At 39.1% G+C, this 16,597-nt stretch overlaps 1 protein-coding gene across 4 annotated transcripts in view; it reads left to right on the top strand.

The window, feature by feature from the left end:
* Nucleotides 1-16,597, top strand: part of DMD (dystrophin) — a 2,284,432-nt gene that overhangs the window by 1,868,071 nt on the left and 399,764 nt on the right. The window lies entirely within an intron of this gene.

Genomic DNA, 16,597 nt, shown 5'->3' with positions numbered 1-16,597 from the left:
AGAAACAGCCAAAAGGGGCAGAAAGGTGACCTATACCTCACTTCCACCTTCCAAATCTCTCACAAGTATACACATTTGGCAAAACGTTGCCAGATTTAGCAAATAAAAATAATGCATGCAACATACTTACACTAAATAAAAAAAGATTGTATAGAAAATTTAAATTTAAGTGGGTGCCTTGTATTTTATCTGACAACCCTAACTTATTATATCCTAATTCATAATCAGAACACTAGCTGCATGGAAGTCTGGCAAATACAGTTTTTAATTTCCAACGTGTCCAGCTGGAAGGATGGTAAGTAGATTCAGGTGAGCCAGTTCATAGTATTAACCAAAGTAGATTGCCTACCAAGAATAGCTAAAGCCTTTCTGCCCTCAGACACTTATGCTACCATCTGAATATTTTTACTTTGCTTTCTTATATTCTTGGAAATCCTATCAATCTATGATTCAGATTGGTTTGGTTTAACTCAGCTTCCTCCTTTTTATTTGGAGACAGGGTCATACTCTGTCACCCAGGCTGGAGTGCAGTGGCACAATCATGGCTCACTGCATCTTCGACATCCCTCAGGTGATCCTCCCTCCCACCTCAGCCTCCCAAGTGGCTGGGACTACAGGCACGTGCCACCACGCCCCACTACTTTTTGTACTTTCTATAGAAACAGGGTTTCACCACATTGCCCAAGCTGGTCTCAAATTCCTGGGCTGAAGTGATCCACCCACCTTGGCCTCACAAAGTGCTGGAATTACAGATGTGAGCCACCATGCCCAGCCCCTCTTTTTAAAATACAAAAATCTCCCAGAATGTGAAAGTTGTCAGGCTATACTCTGGGAATAAGATTTTCAACAGATAGGAGAGAATGAGGATTAAAACATAAGGAACTTTGGGAGTAGAAAATACGGGCACCAGGAGGTGGAAGGAGAGGGCAGATGCCCATTTATATCTCCTTTGTTTGGTGTTGGACAAATCCAGGTCTTAAAATAGGAATTATTTATTTTCCATACTTCTTGACTCTTTCATATCCCAAAAGATGCATATTTCCCAAATCATGTAACCCAAAGTCATGCTATCAAAATGATATAAATCATCCATGTTATAGGTTAAATAGCTATATATGTATATGCTGGTCTGAGACATGTATATGACTATTGTATCCGTGGAAATTTGAGTTTGGGGTTCTGGACCATTTATTTGCAAATGATTTTTGGTTAGAGAACTCTTTGTAAGTTGGGGATTGCTTTTACTTATTTTATGAGTAAAGATGTCAAAAGGATGACTGCTGAATTTGCACTGTGCTAATTCACTATTTAGTGAGAAGAAATATTAGACTAGCTATGAAAAGTAAAACTGCCTCTCCAAAAAGTCAAGGCTGATGAAAAACAGTCATACAAGCACAGTGCCGCTCTTCGGAAACATGGAAACACTTTTTCCTTCCCAATTTTCCCTCAGATTTTCTCTTCCGCATTTAAAACACTTGGGTGGTTCAAGTTTCTAGGCTACTGATTGTAACAGCAAATCAGTAGCAACTGGAAGCAGTGGGATGTTGGGAGAAGTAATAGAGGTAGCTGCTACCCAAGTTATCCTGGAGGATTTTCCATGGCAGTGAAATCAGGTAGTAGAAGCTTGGCTAACTGAGTGTAAGCAAACAGTTCTACTGAGAATGGTGTTGTCTTTTCAATCCATTTATCTGTGATGGTGATAGTGGGAAGTAGGGGAATTTTTTGGCAGAAAATTTTATCCAAGGTTTAAGGAAGGTTATTTGGTTAAAAGAGGATATTGTTACAGTGAAGTCAAACTTTCCATTAGTTGTTTGCTGTAACAGCAAACTGAACACAGCATTTCACCATCGACAAAGTGAATTTTACAGATTAACTTATGTGCCTCTTTTAAAATATATCAGATTTCTAAATTGCTTTTATTTCAGAGGTATGGGAGGTTCACTTTCTCTTTGAAAGTGTACATTATTTTTCTAGTGTCTTACATCTGCCTACAAAGATGTTATTGTACTTGAAAGCACAGTAACTATTTGATGAGAATTTGTCAGCATCAGTAAATTAAAGTCCCTCGAATGATTTCTACTAATTATAGTTTAATTTCATACATTTAATGATATTTTAAAACACGAGTTATTTCATAACTCCCAACATCACAAGGATAAATTTTATTCTACAAACAAAATATTGTGCTAAACGAAATAGTTCATTTAGGCAAAGAAAGGGGCACAGAAAATTAGTGGAACTCTCTGCTGTAAGTAATGTAGACATTACATGGCATATTGAGTCTCCATGAATATTGTCATGTTATGTTTTAAAAAGGTGATTGAACATATGGCATTTAAAAGTTCCAAGTCCTCTTTTAAATGCTTCAGAATCTATTATTTAATGATGATCTTGGATCTCAAAACTGATCTTTTGAAAGATTCTATTTGTCCCATGTGTTAATATGATTTGCCTATCATATGATATGATTATCTATCAATACTTAAAACCAGCAGCCAAGTAAAAAATCAGTTCATATCATTTAATGAATACTATGAGTCAGGATCTGGGTAGGCAAGCTATTTTCCGGTTTGGGAAGTTCCAAAGCTTAAAAATCTTATATCGATTTTACAGTGAAGAAGAAATAGTCTTAGCTACTTTTGAGGTTTCAAACGTTGACTACTCAAGGAATATTTCCTTGCTTTCTCAGGCACCAGGCAGTTTTTCAGGAGCAAGCATTCATCCATTCAGGGAATTGTAACCTGTAGTTTCCACGTTTCTAGCAATGTCACTTAAAACCATGAGAATAGGCCGTAGGACATAAGGAGCTCAGCTTCTCAGGGCAAGCACATCCTTTCAGCTTTCGCCTGGCCCTTTGTTAGTATTCACTTCCATGCTCAAGGAGTTTCTCGTTGCCTCTGAGGTCTAAGAGACAGAACGAAGGGAGAAGGGTGCAGAAGTCTAACTCATGTTCATGGACTTATCTCTCCAGTAAAGAGCTTGTTTTATCTTCTTTTATTTATTTATTTATTTTTCTAATGAAGCCATTAGCCTCAAACAAAGCCATGGAATCTTATCAGAGTGAAACCGGGGTCATTCCATAGGCTGGCTGAGTGACAGCTCCACGGCATGTTGATGTATGGCCACTGCACAACAACGCCTTTGCCACAACACATCTGCCTTTTAATTACACTTTAAATCTCATTTGAAGAGATTTTATCATTATGGAAATTGCTCTGTAAATGTGCCCAGGATGAGACCCAATAAAAGTTTGCTGAGAAGAATTGAAGACAGAGGAGATGAATCAGCAGCTAAAACATTACCATCAGACAGAATTTTCTTGGCTGTAGGCAAAACAGCCCATGCAATAGCAGAAAATCTTCATTGACCCAGAGGCGTATTTTCCCTAGAATTATTACGGGGCACTCTTGCCTGTAGCACTATCACTTCTTTGATAAGCTGAAGGAAGCGTTCGGCTCTCCAGCTCAGCGGGCCTTTTTCTCCCCAACCTCAGAGCCATCATTTGAATTTATAGTTGCCAAAATGAATAATACAATATTGCCCTTGTGTTCCTGACTTCATGCATGCATGCAGAGCAGGGTTAAGGTTCTTTAAATGAAAGATTGCCTTCTATTCATGAAATAAAGAACACCTCTGCTTTCTTTCCAGAGTCATTTAAAAATATCTATACCGCTGGGCTATGGAAAGCACATAAGAAAGATTCTTAGGGTAAAGTCAAAATGCTCTTTTCTCTACAACAGGAATTGTCGCATATCTTTGTGTAGCACAGCTGATTTGAAGTTTTCTTTTGAGCACATTCTTAATTATCTTTTCCTTTGATCTTGAACTGTTTCCCTGGGCTACCAGACAGACAGCCTAGAGCCCTACCTCCGCTTTCCTCGCTTTCCCCGCTTTCCCCGAGGTGCAAACTGCTCCGTCCTTCCACAGGCAGGCCCCTGGCTGAATGCACCCTTTTCTCCATGGTTACCCACCCACCTCTCTGTTATTTGTTATTTCCCAAGTGAATGGCAGGTTAAAATGGGAAAATGTCAGGTTATCTGAATGTGGTTAGAGTGAAATGAATTGCCTCATTGCACCCAAGAACTGTCCTTTGACAGGTATCCTTCCCCAAATCGGGTCATTTTGTCCGTAGGCTCACTGTGAGTAATTCTAAGACAACTAAATAAGTAAAATCACATTTTGGTGCCATTTTCCAATGTATTCTTCTTCCTGGGGGTTCTCCTTTAAAATGGTACTGGAAGGATACGTTGTCTTCACTAATCCATTGTATTTCTTGGAGGTGGAGGTGGAGGTGGCAGTAGCAGAAGCCCATGAAATAATAGGTCATATTTTGTGTTTATAAATATTTCTGCAGGTTTTTGAGGAGAAGATCCATCATTCTTATAAAGGCATTCATGACCTCCGGAAGATTAAGGGCTGTTATGCTAGAACAGTGTTTCATTCTCAAAATGGGGTCTCTGGACTAGCAGTATCAGCATCACTTGGGAACTTGTAAGAAATGCGAATTCTTGAGTTCTACCCCAGACATACAGAATCATGACCTCTGAGAGTGGAGCCCAGCAGCCTGTGTTTTAATAAGCCCTCCGGGTGATTCTCAAGCTCACTCAAGTTTGAGAACCACTGTACTAAGGGAACTACTGATGCATGATGCAAGTTCACGCTCACAGGCACGTGTGAATGACACAAAGAACACAGACGCCTGAGAGAGCAAGGAAGAGAACATAGACTGTCTGACTCCCTGCTGGGCCTTCTTTACCGCCCCTATTTCAGGCTACCATGCCCATGAGTGGATGACATGTACCCCCCGACAAAGGTCAACACCACTCTCCCTTCCACACCCTATCACTAAGTCTTAGCCTATGTTAAACTGCTCATATCTCCTTGGAAATTCAACACTTTAATAATAGGTAGTATTATCACCCCCACCTTCTTCTCTAAGCCAGAAACCCAACTTGCCTCCCTATATGTTATCCTCGCATTCAGTCAGTCTCTAAGTTGTATTCATGATCTCTCAAAAATATCTCCCTTTTTCTTATCCTGTGTCTATTACCTCAGTTTAGATCTCCATATTCTCTTGCTCAGACTGTCATAACATCCTTTTAACTGTTTCCCCTGGCTCTAGTGTTCTTGCCTCTAATGTACCTTTTCACTGCCACCAAGATGATGTTACCAAAAAATCTTAAACAGATTAGACATCTTCACAGGATAAAGTCCAAATCCTTAGCTTGATATACAAGCCCCTTCATAATCCAGGCCCTCCTTCCTGTGCAGCTATATATATATAGAGAGAGAGAGAGAGAGAAATTTTGATCTTACCACTCTGTCTCTCTTCCCGCCATGGGTCTTCCCCTCTTCCCCCCAGAGTTACTTAGCTCTGATATGTATTCTTATCTCATCTTATCTTCAACTGTGTTCGTGTTCTTCCCACTGCTTCAAATTTCACTCTCCCACTTCTCCCCTGGCCAGCTGCTACTCATCCCTCAAGACCCTGATCAAATATCATCGCTTGTATGACGTCATCTGCAAATCTTGGGGGGCAAGGCTAATTGTTATTTGTTCCCACAGGGCTGTGTTCCAGTTTAACATTATCACATGTTATTTTGGTTCATTTATTTGCTTAAGACTTTTTCAGAAGGCTATGGGCTCTTTAAAATAGAGAACTTACATCTTGTAGTTTTAAGAGTATTTTTAGTAAAAGTTTAGAGTGACCCCCATCTTTCTGCCAGCCCGCAAAAGGAAAACATCAAAAAGTGAATGTGTAAAAGGAAGAGAACTCTGACAAAACCAGGCAGAAAGGTTTTTCAGCAAGTCTTTTTATTTTCTATTCGCGATAACATTCATAACTAGGCATTATCCACATTGGTTTCTCATTCTCCTGTTGGTGAATATTTTTCTGCTAAATTTAAAACCGTATCACAAACTCAAGCAGAAATTTACAACATTGCAACAGCTTTTCTACCCCTGCCTTAGAAGGGTGGATCAAAAACGTTTGTCCATGGTAAAGCACTATGGACATGACTTGGTTAACAATTCTGTTTTGGTCACCATGAGGCTTCTTCGTTTATATTCAGGGTCAGCGACAATGATGATATGCAGCTACAATTTCTCTTTTCTTACTCAGGGTGTTATGAGGCAGATTTCCACTGTTCTTTAATCATTATTAAGATGTAGTCCAGGTGCAGTGGCTCACGCCTATAATCCCAGCACTTTGGGAAGCTGAGGCACGTGGATCACATAAGGTTAGGAGTTCGAGACCAGCCTGGCCAACATGGTGAAACCCTGTCTCTACTAAAAATAAAAAAATTGGCCGGGCATGGTGGCAGGCGCCTGTAATCCCAGCTACTCAGGAGGCTGAGGCAGGAGAATCGCTTAAACCCAGGAGGCGGGCAGAGGTTGCAGTGAGCTGAGATCATGCCATTGCACTCCAGCCTGGGCGACGAGAGCAAAACTCTGTCTAAAAAAAAAAAAAAAAAAAAAAAAAATTTCTCATGTAAAAATTCTTATAATGTAAAATAATCTGTAAAGTCATCCTCTTATCTGTTCTAGTTCTTCATAAGACTTATATAACATGTCATATGGGCATGGAAAGGCCTAAGCCTTCACAAACCTTGCTCTTTTGGGGTTGATTTTCCAAATGTACTCGTTCTCAGTTGAAAAGAGCATTGCGGCCGGGCGTGGTGGCTCACGCCTGTAATCCCAGCACTTTGGGAGGCCGAGGTGGGCGGATCACGAGGTGAGGAGATCGAGACCATCCTGGCTAACATGGTGAAACCCCATCTCTACTAAAAATACAAAAAATTAGCCGGGCGTGGTGGTGGACACCTGTAGTCCCAGCTACTCGGGAGGCTGAGGCAGGAGAATGGCGTGAACCCAGGAAGTGGAGTTTGCAGCGAGCCGAGATCGTGCCACTGCACTCCAGCCTGGGCAACAGAGCAAGACTGTCTCAAAAAAAAAAAAAAAACAAAAAGAAAAGAGCATTGCGTCATTGCATCATGGCACAAGGACACAAAAAATACCCTGGACCTGCTTCAGTGAGATGGTCTAAGGGTCTCTAGCATCTTCTGAACTGAACTGAATGCTTTGGGAAGAATTAATAGATACACGATGTATATTAGTTCGTTTTCACACTGCTATAAAGAACTTCCCTGAGACTGGGGTAATATATTTAAAGAAAAAGAGATTTAATTGACTCACAGTTCTGTATGGCTAGGGAGGCCTCAGGAAACTTATAATCATGGTGGAAAGCAAAGGGGAAGGAAGCACCTTCTTCACAAGGCAGCAGGAGAGAGAGAGAAAGAGTGAATGGGAAGAGCCCCCTATAAAACCATCAAATCTCATGAGAACTCATTCACTATCACATGGGAAAACAGCATGGGGGAAGCCACCCCCATGATCCAGTCACCTCCCACCAGGTCCCCCGGGATTACAGTTCTAGATGAGATTTGGGTGGGGACACAAAGCCAAACCATATCACAATGGAAAGCTCATGAATGGGTTCTAAGAATGAGGAAACGTCCCTTAGCATTTTGCCTACTTTTTTGTTTTTTTTTTTTTTTTTTTGAGACGGAGTCTCGCTCTGTCACCCAGGCTGCAGTGCAGTGGCGCGATCTCGGCTCACTGCAAGCTCCGCCTCCTGGGTTCACGCCATTCTCCTGCCTCAGCCTCTCCGAGTAGCTGGGACTACAGGCGCCTGCCACCACGCCCGGCTAATTTTTTTGTATTTTTATTAGAGACGGGGTTTCACTGTGGTCTCAATCTCCTGACCTGATGATCCGCCCGCCTCAGCCTCCCAAAGTGCTGGGATTACAAGCGTGAGCCACCGCACCCGGCCTGCCTACTTTTCATTTATGACATTTTTTTCCCAGCAAATATGCCAAATGTTACCTACCTTTACATCAATGTCCATATGCATATCCCCTGTCTTCCTCCTTTTCCTCATACATTAGCAAAAGAATAACTTTGTTTTCTCCCCATCACCATTCACCCTATTGTATAAGAGAAGAAAAGCAAAATAGGATGAAAGAACGGTCTAGGCACACGCACAGAAGAAAGAATTTGCTCTACTTGGTAGTAGACAGAAATTAACTCACCGAAGATCACCAGAGAATCAGATCCAATTATATCAGCAGGACTTTAGTTTACATCATGGTACTAGAACCTTCTTTAACATTCAAAACTTATGAATACCTAGAAATAGTTTTAAGGTTAATATCTCTATGCTGTAGGCTAAAGAGTACCCACAAATGAATACAGTTGTGTCTGATGAGTATCAGTGATTATTTTGGAAATTGTCCTGCTATTTAAAATGAAAAAAAATAGAAATGTCTTAGATTTTCATATCATCAACCTATTCTAAACAATTACATCAGTGTAGGGTTGTTTTGTGGTTGCGTGGGAGTATTATGAGGTTTTTTGGGGGGAAGTGGGGGATGGAATGAAGTTGTTGTTTGCATTTACAACCCTAATAATTAAAACAAGCCAGAGGAAATTAGCTACATGGCTGTTGTGATTTCTAGTGTATGATCAAAAATAATTATGGCACTTTGCCATATGTTCTTGCCTTCTTCTTACATATTGCTATTGGGAAAAGATGAGACTTGACATTAACTAATTGCTTTTTTCTAATATACAACCTTGAACCACAGTGATTCTCTAGAGGACAAAAAATAGCTTAGTGACAAAGAGATTCCAGAAATAAGAGCTTTCGAGCTTTTAACTCTATATATAATATAGACAAATAGCACAGATTAATATAACCAAATATGTATTGGTCCATGGGAAGAGAGTTACCTATTTGAAGAATAGGAATGTATTGTGTTCATTTAGAACCATTCAGAAACATCAATGATATTAGTTCTGAGTTGACTAAGGATAGGTTTTTAAAAACAATACCTAATTGGAAAATTATTCAGTTGCTGACCATTCCTATCAGAGCATCACAGTGCTCTGAAACTAAATATCTCACAGATGCCTTAATGAGTTATTATAATTATGTTGCTGTGATACATGTGGCCCAAGTCAGAAGTCACTTGCTTTGTATTTAATGGATGGGGAAGACATTGGAGCTTGGAGGGAAGAGAATAAAAAGAACCTAGTTTCAGAAAGATCTATGCTTTAGCCATGCTTCTGCCACATAACAACAACTCTATGGTTTGTATAAGTTACTTTACCTCTCAAAGTCATGGTTTCCTCAATAGGGGATAAAGAAGGCCTATTTCACAGAGTTGGTGTAAAGGATTTATAAAGGCTATAAGTATTAGTTCCTGCCCTGTTTCATCCCCCTACCCTACCCCCACCCCTCATCATGGCTCTGCAATAATAAATATGTCTCAGAGTTGGAAAGACCATCTGGTCTTTCTCAGATAAGGGTAGTTTTCTTCAAACAGACTGATTCCTGCACATAAAATATAATATAAAACCAAAAGTACCTTCAACATTGTAGACTTTTCACATGTGGCTGTCTCTGTGACTTAAATGTACAATCTAGAGTTTGCATGTTAAGGTCTTTCGAGATTACTGTGGGCACTGATCTGAAAGATGTCTCATGCGGGAAATGCTCACCCAATTATGAGCACTGAAGCTGTATAGCAATATCAGAAATAATATTGCAGCACAGCGTTTTATATGGATTTTAGATACAGTATTAAAAAAGAAAACTCAGCCTGTCTTAAGACCTGTTTTCTCTTTCAACACCAGAATTAAAAGGCATGCCATTGTGAACTCTATGTGCAGAGCCAATGGAATATCAACATCAGTTCTCCACTGGGTCCACGGCTTCTTTTTAAAAATATCTGAAGCAGGGTTACTCTACCCACCTTTTCTCAGGAAATTGTGTCCTTTAGAACTCACACCCATATAGTTTAGGAATGCTTGATAGGGTATATTTTAGGTGGGAGTCACCTGTGCCTATATGGAGCTTTGATGTCAATGCCCTTGTCATTTGGTGTCAATGGTTTTGTCATTCTAATTTATTTGGCCCCAGGGTGTGTGTGTGTGTGCGTGCATGTGTGTGTTTGAAACACAGCGTATGTATTTTTTTCTTACTCCTTGAGAAATAGAACTTTAAATAACATTTCTATCTTTAAAATGTACTTGTGAATAGTTATCACTTTCCTGAATTCTACCTTCCAAAGGTAGGACAAGAGAAGGATGGAATTAAATCACACATACAGCTATTTTTATAACTCATGAGCACTCGATGGTAGCATCCCTCTTCTTTACCTTCTCTCTGATTCTGGAGCCACTGCTGTTTTGGTTCCTGAATGGCTGGGACTGCCTGTCCGCTAGACTTCCTGCCTTCACTCTGACCCTGCTACATTTACCCTGAACACCATCCTCCCAATAATCATTACCAAATACTATTTTCACAATGTTACACCTTTACACAAGAAACACAGTAGAATATTATCCTTATAGAATCAGATATAATCTCCAGGCTGCATTCTAAGCTCTCATTGGCTACACTGTACCCTTTGAACCTGAACTTCCTGAGAACTACCTCTTAGCTCCTGCCTGTAGCTCTGGCTCCCATCTTCATGCACTAGGTATTCATTTGCTTTTGAACGGCCTCATGTCTTCTCTGCTAGCAGGATTGGAGTCATGGCAGAAAGTGAGATGGGGACTAGAAGGATGCAACATTAATGAAACCTCACGATAAGGTGAGGCATTGGGTTAGGTACTTGGTTGGTCTACTCACATCATCTCATCTAATCTTTGCCAAAACCTTAAAAGGTAGGTATTATTGGCCCTACTTACAGACATACAATAGGTACTTAATGCATGTTTTTGTGATAAGTAAATATTCAGAGAATTTTTGCGTTGTGACAGGAAGAAAAGAAACTGGGAAAAACAAGACGTGGATGAGAAAGATACCTCTCATCTTACTTCCGACCTAGTATATCTTAAATGAACTCGTCAGTTTTAAAAAGTAATTTTAAGAATGGAGTCAGAGGATCAGACAAGGAGAGAAAGCATCAAGTATTACCAGAGTTCGGGATTGCTTAAGGCGGTTTGACAAATGAGATTTTGCTCAGTTTCCTCCGGGGGTAATCCACCCTAGGCCAGGCATTTTTAAAGATTAGATTTTGAAGTAAAGCTTTGCACTTGGGAATATACTGAGGCAAGAGACCATATCCCTTCTCTCCGCTGAGAGAGCATATCCCTTCTCTCTGCTGTTGTGGTGCTTAAGTGTGAGAATTTTCGAATGAGATATGAAAGCAAAGACAACAAACCCTGCAGGATAATAGTCTCTGAGGACTTTAATAACAGCCATTTGTAAAGCAAAGCCTGTGGACTCCTAAATCCACAGCTGCTCGTTTAAGATGCAACGCAATGCAGTGGACCTGAAAACATACTCCTTATCTACCTAGGGCAACCAGGCTCCAAGCCAAACAGCAGTCCTCAGATTAACTCTTGTTTCTCTTGGGACGACAACTCTGCTGCTTTTAAAGGTGTTACATGGCCACATATAGAATAAGAAGGAAAAACACAGTCACACCCTCTTGTGAATCTGTATCCAACTGCATTTTCTGATGTAGTCAGGAACCTCCGGTGGTTAGATTAGAATCCTGATAAGACTAAGACTGTGGGTCCAATTTCTTCCTATGGATTCTTCACAAAAAATTTGTTAGGAAAGATCACTTTGAGTCTTTGTTTTTTGGCTTGTTTTAATTCCCAATCCATAATAGACTGATACTTTTGTAACATGCAATAAAAATGAATTATTTTAAAAATTACAAATACCAGACATACAAAATTTAAGTCCATGCTTTTTATTTTTAGATTGCTGTACACGTTTCTAAAGATTGACTCTCAATTTCTGTTCTTAGGTCTTCGTAATAGAATATCTGTTTCTGTGTGTGTATATGTATGAGTGTATGCAAGTGGGCTCCAAAACCTCTACTATTTAGAGCTCATGCTTAATGAGTCATTTTGGATAACCAGTCTAACGGAGTTCTACTTTCATATAATTGTTTTTGTTTTATTTTTATTTAAATCATTAACAGCTTTTCAAAACAACTGTATCAAATAAAAGTCATTTGGTCATTTGAAGCATTTACGTACACTGCTTTCTTCTTAAACAGATTTTATTGAATGTAAATCTGCTTTCCCTGGCTAATTCAGCATCATCATCATGAGCATTAACTATTTTGCTTCACTATAAAACGAGGTGATGCCTTCAAGGGGCTGCTATTGCATGGAGAGCTGTTAGTTTCCACACTGTGTGACCCTGGTCAATTACACGTGCCCGTGGCTCCTTTTACACCTTTCTGATTCTCTGTAAGGTGTCACTTCTTCCTACTCTCAGTTTAGCCACTTAAGATAATTTCTTTCCTATTTTGAATTGTATGTTCCTGACCTTCTACATTCTTAGAAATCAGACCACTTTTTTCCCATCAAGCTAATTTAAATTAGATAAAAATTATCAGTAAGGAGGAACTAATGGCCTTATAATTATTCATATACTAACTGCTTTCAGAAAAGCCTAGAGATGATCTGTCTATAATAAAATTTTTAAGGAGATTTGGTCACTTATTGTTAGTCTTTCTACGCCATTGTGTTTGTTTCCTTACTTCTCAGCTATATTAAAATAGGGAAGTTTTCATTTGCTGAGTCCTATTTTAGAGACCAATAATTCCATTTACATAGGAAAGGAAATATGTGGATACGATTATTCATGATGTTCTAGAATAGTATCACAGCCATCTGCTTAATGGTTAATAAAATGGTTAATAATAAAAATAAGGGTACAGCACTAATTCTTGATATCTCCCTTCTTTATTTTTCTTCTTGTAAAACATCCATAACTTTTCCTATTGTTCCCCAGTTGTATTATTACTTATGAGCATCGTGGATCATTCTACTTGTTGAATGAAATAGTACGGATTTAATATTCAATAATCTTGTCTTTGTACTTTTCATTATAAACTTTTATTCTCAGTGGCTTCCTAAAGGAAGACTTTATTCTACTTGGTTTAAGCAGTTGGTCTGCATTCTACCTATTTCTCTCAATGCTCATTTTCCATTCCAATCAGGTTGTGCAATTCATTGTCCCTGCTCATAAACCAAATTCATTTCACCTTTACTCCATTCCCATGCTATTCTTTTTACCTGGAATATTTTCTTTTATTCTCCTTTCTCAATCGTATACATCCCTTAAGGCTCAAGCCAAGTCCCGTAACTTCATGAAATCTATTTCTACCATCTGATTTCCACATGGATTATCTTGTAATAGTAAGCCCTGCATTCGCTATTATTTATTAAAGACCTCTCGTGTTCTGGACGCTATTCAAAGTATTTTACAAAAATTCCATGTAATATTCAAAAAATTCAGCAGATATGTATTATTATTTCATGTTTAGTGAAACCAAAGTAATTAAAGAGTTTTCATCATTATGTGGCTAATAAGGGAAAGCGAAGAGAAGAGTCAAACCTATGTCTATTTAACCGCACTTTGCCATGAGTTTTCTCTGGAAGCTGAGAAAGGAGATTCACAACAGGAGTAGATGAGAGTCAGATAAGAAGGAAGTGTGGAATTTGAAAAAGCCCTTCAGAAAACGGGATCTCCCCTACTCCTAAAACTGCTATACTGTGAACATATTGCTTGTCTCATAACTGAACTTTTTTGGTACTCCCAGCTGAAATTTGCTCTATAATTGTACAGAACTTTAGGCCAAATGTTTCTCTTATGGGGACACACATTATTTGTTTCGTTTGCACTCATTTTCTCAACTACTTTGTGTTTTCTCTTGTTGTATTGGATGCATCTCTGTCCACTGCTACAAATCTGTTTAATAGTCTTTATATTAATAAGACCATGAAATTGCTCTTCGCGTGCTGAAATCATTATCCTTTATTTTCTACTGGCAGCGCTAGATTTGCTAAAAATTTAGGTAGTAGCATTATTAATAGGAAAAACTATCACCAACGACTAAACTTGAAAGGTAATACAGCCTAGTGGCTAACAGCACAATCCCTGAAGTCTGACTGACTAGGTTCTAAATCTTGCTACCTTTATTAGCTGTGTGACCTTGGGCATTTTTAGTTAACCTTACAGTAGTTTCATTATCTTATATGGAGAATGAAGATAATAGAAGCCCCTACGCTAGAGGGTTGTTGAGAGGAGAAAAGGAGCTCATGCATATACAGTGCTTTGGACAGCACCTGATGTATAGTAAGTTTCCTGTATGTTGTTGCTCTTGCTGCTGCTGCTGCTGCTATGGTTTTTGTTACATAACAAATACCTTTTCCCCTTTGTTCATTTGTTATTGCTTTTCCTAAAGACTACAATCACAAAAAAGAAGAAACAAATTAGAGAGCATACAGTGAATGCAGTAATGAAGGCTCGAATGATGTTTTCTAGTTAAGTCAGAAGTGAAATAAAACTATCCAGAAATTTCTATGAAAATTATCCTTTGTCCAGATTGGCTACCCACTGAGAACTCCACTTGAGTCTCCATATCAATCTTTTGCTTTTTTGTGCTACCTGAGTCTGAGGTTTAGTCTTTAAATGGTGAGTTTAGACAAATATCATTATGGTAGTTTTATATTAATTATATTTATATTATATTATATTATATTATATTAATATTATATTATATTATATATAATGTATATTCCTTCCAGCCTGCCCTGCATTCCCAATCTATGACTCATGCTGCCTTATTGATACTGAAAAATCTCCACTACAGCATGCCAGCTTTTGAAAGAGAGCCTTGGGTTCTTCCCCAATACTTGCCTTCCTTTTAGGGCAACCTATCTGAGTCCTGTAGCTTGACAGATTTCCTACCAGCCTGCCATCCCAAAGGAACATGGATGAACTATATTTATGCTGATGTGTCAAGTCATTTCTTGGTATGGTTCATAGTAGTCCACATGGCTCTTGTAGACAAAGAGATGAATTACTGATGGCAGAATTTCTGTTCTGGCAGCAGGGAAATTTGTAGAAAGGAGACCTTTTCAGTGTGAACATTTTTTGCTCACAGGTGGTCCAGGATGCCCAATGCTAAATGAGAAGTGAAAAGAGCAGTCAGGGCTGGGCGCGGTGGCTCACGCCTGTAATCCCAGCACTTTGGGAGGCCAAGGTGGGCGGATCACGAGGTCGGGACATCGAGACCATCCTGGCTAACATGGTGAAACCCCATTTCTACTAAAAATACAAAAAAAAAAAAAAATTAGCCAGGTGTGGTGGCAGGCGCCTGTAGTCCCAGCTTCTTGGGAGGCTGAGGCAGGAGAACCGCGTGAACCCAGGAGGCGGAGCTTGCAGTGAGCCTAGATCGCGCCACTGCACTCCAGGCTGGGCAACAGAGCGAGACTGTGTCTCAAAAAAAAAAAAAAAAAAAGAGCAGTCAGAATTCAATCTTTCATTCAGAACAAATCAATCCACGTGGGTAAATATTTTATCAAACTCAAGAATGCTGTCTTTCAGGGTGCTTTTCCCTCAACAGTCACTTATTTCCTCTTGCAAGTAGTATCTTCGTTCAGGTTCAGTGACTACTGTATATTATGTCCGATGCTTCTGGCAAGTGGGTTGGTGGAGGCAACCCAAGATCTTCTAGAATCAAGAGAATTGGATCCATTTCCCAGTTCTAACACTTATCAGCTATATGACTTTTAGGCAAGTCAGTTAAACATCTGAGTCTCAGTGCTCTCATCTGTAAAACAGAGAATGTGATGTACTTCACAGAGCCAGGGGGAGGAATAACTAAGGTGGTATATTTGTACGTGCTTTGTAACCTGTAAAGCCCCTTACTGTACACGTGTCATTTATAGCTGTATGTCACCATCATGACCTAGAAAAGCAGTACTGACAGAAGACTTACCTTCTTGCCAATGCTAAGATAACTTTAGCCATTTCTGCATTTCTAAAGGAAGGAGTCTTTATCCCAGTATCTATGAAGACTTGGCAGGAATTCCCATCAATATTTAGTTGGTAATATAAATGAATTAAACAAAAGTGCACACTAGGTTTTAGGAAAATTAAAGATAGAGCTATCATTTGTACTCCTCTTACATTTCCCAAAGTGCTAAAACTAGACAATAAATCAGTCCTCAATAAATACTTGTTTATCAATTTTATATTCATTTATTTGTTGATAATATAAGAAAGATGTTTATATGCAGTATAATATGTATGGCAAAGATGAAAAGTAGCAAATTCGTGAATCAACATCCTATTTATGCTTGACAAGACAAAAAAAGTGTTGGTGACTTCACGGTATACATAACCTTAAGGAACTCGTGATTGAGCCTGGGTCTCTGCTATCAATGTAGGATATAAAAATTCAAATGTACTATCCTTTATATGTATGTTAATGTAGTACACATAGAAAACTGATGCTACTAGTGAAAATACTTTATTTTCTTGAACAACTAAAAGTTTGTCTTTAATCCCCTAAGTGCATACACAAAAGGAAAGTACCGTACAAATCAAATACAACAGAAGAAGTAAAGTAAAAGACAAGTGAAGGAATTATCTGGAATTTAGATCTGGTTGGCTTTTTCTCCTGAAGTACTTAGATAAATTAACTCACTTGTCTCTTTTGCTGAAGAAGTGCAAATTGGGCAGGTATGTTATTCCATGTAGGCAAAAGGAAAA

This window comes from Symphalangus syndactylus, chromosome X, assembly GCF_028878055.3.
Source record: "Symphalangus syndactylus isolate Jambi chromosome X, NHGRI_mSymSyn1-v2.1_pri, whole genome shotgun sequence".
In the NCBI taxonomy this organism is placed as follows: Eukaryota; Metazoa; Chordata; class Mammalia; order Primates; family Hylobatidae; genus Symphalangus; species Symphalangus syndactylus.
The sequence above is the reverse complement of the archived record's forward strand: the minus strand, read 5'-3'. Positions and strand labels throughout refer to the sequence as shown.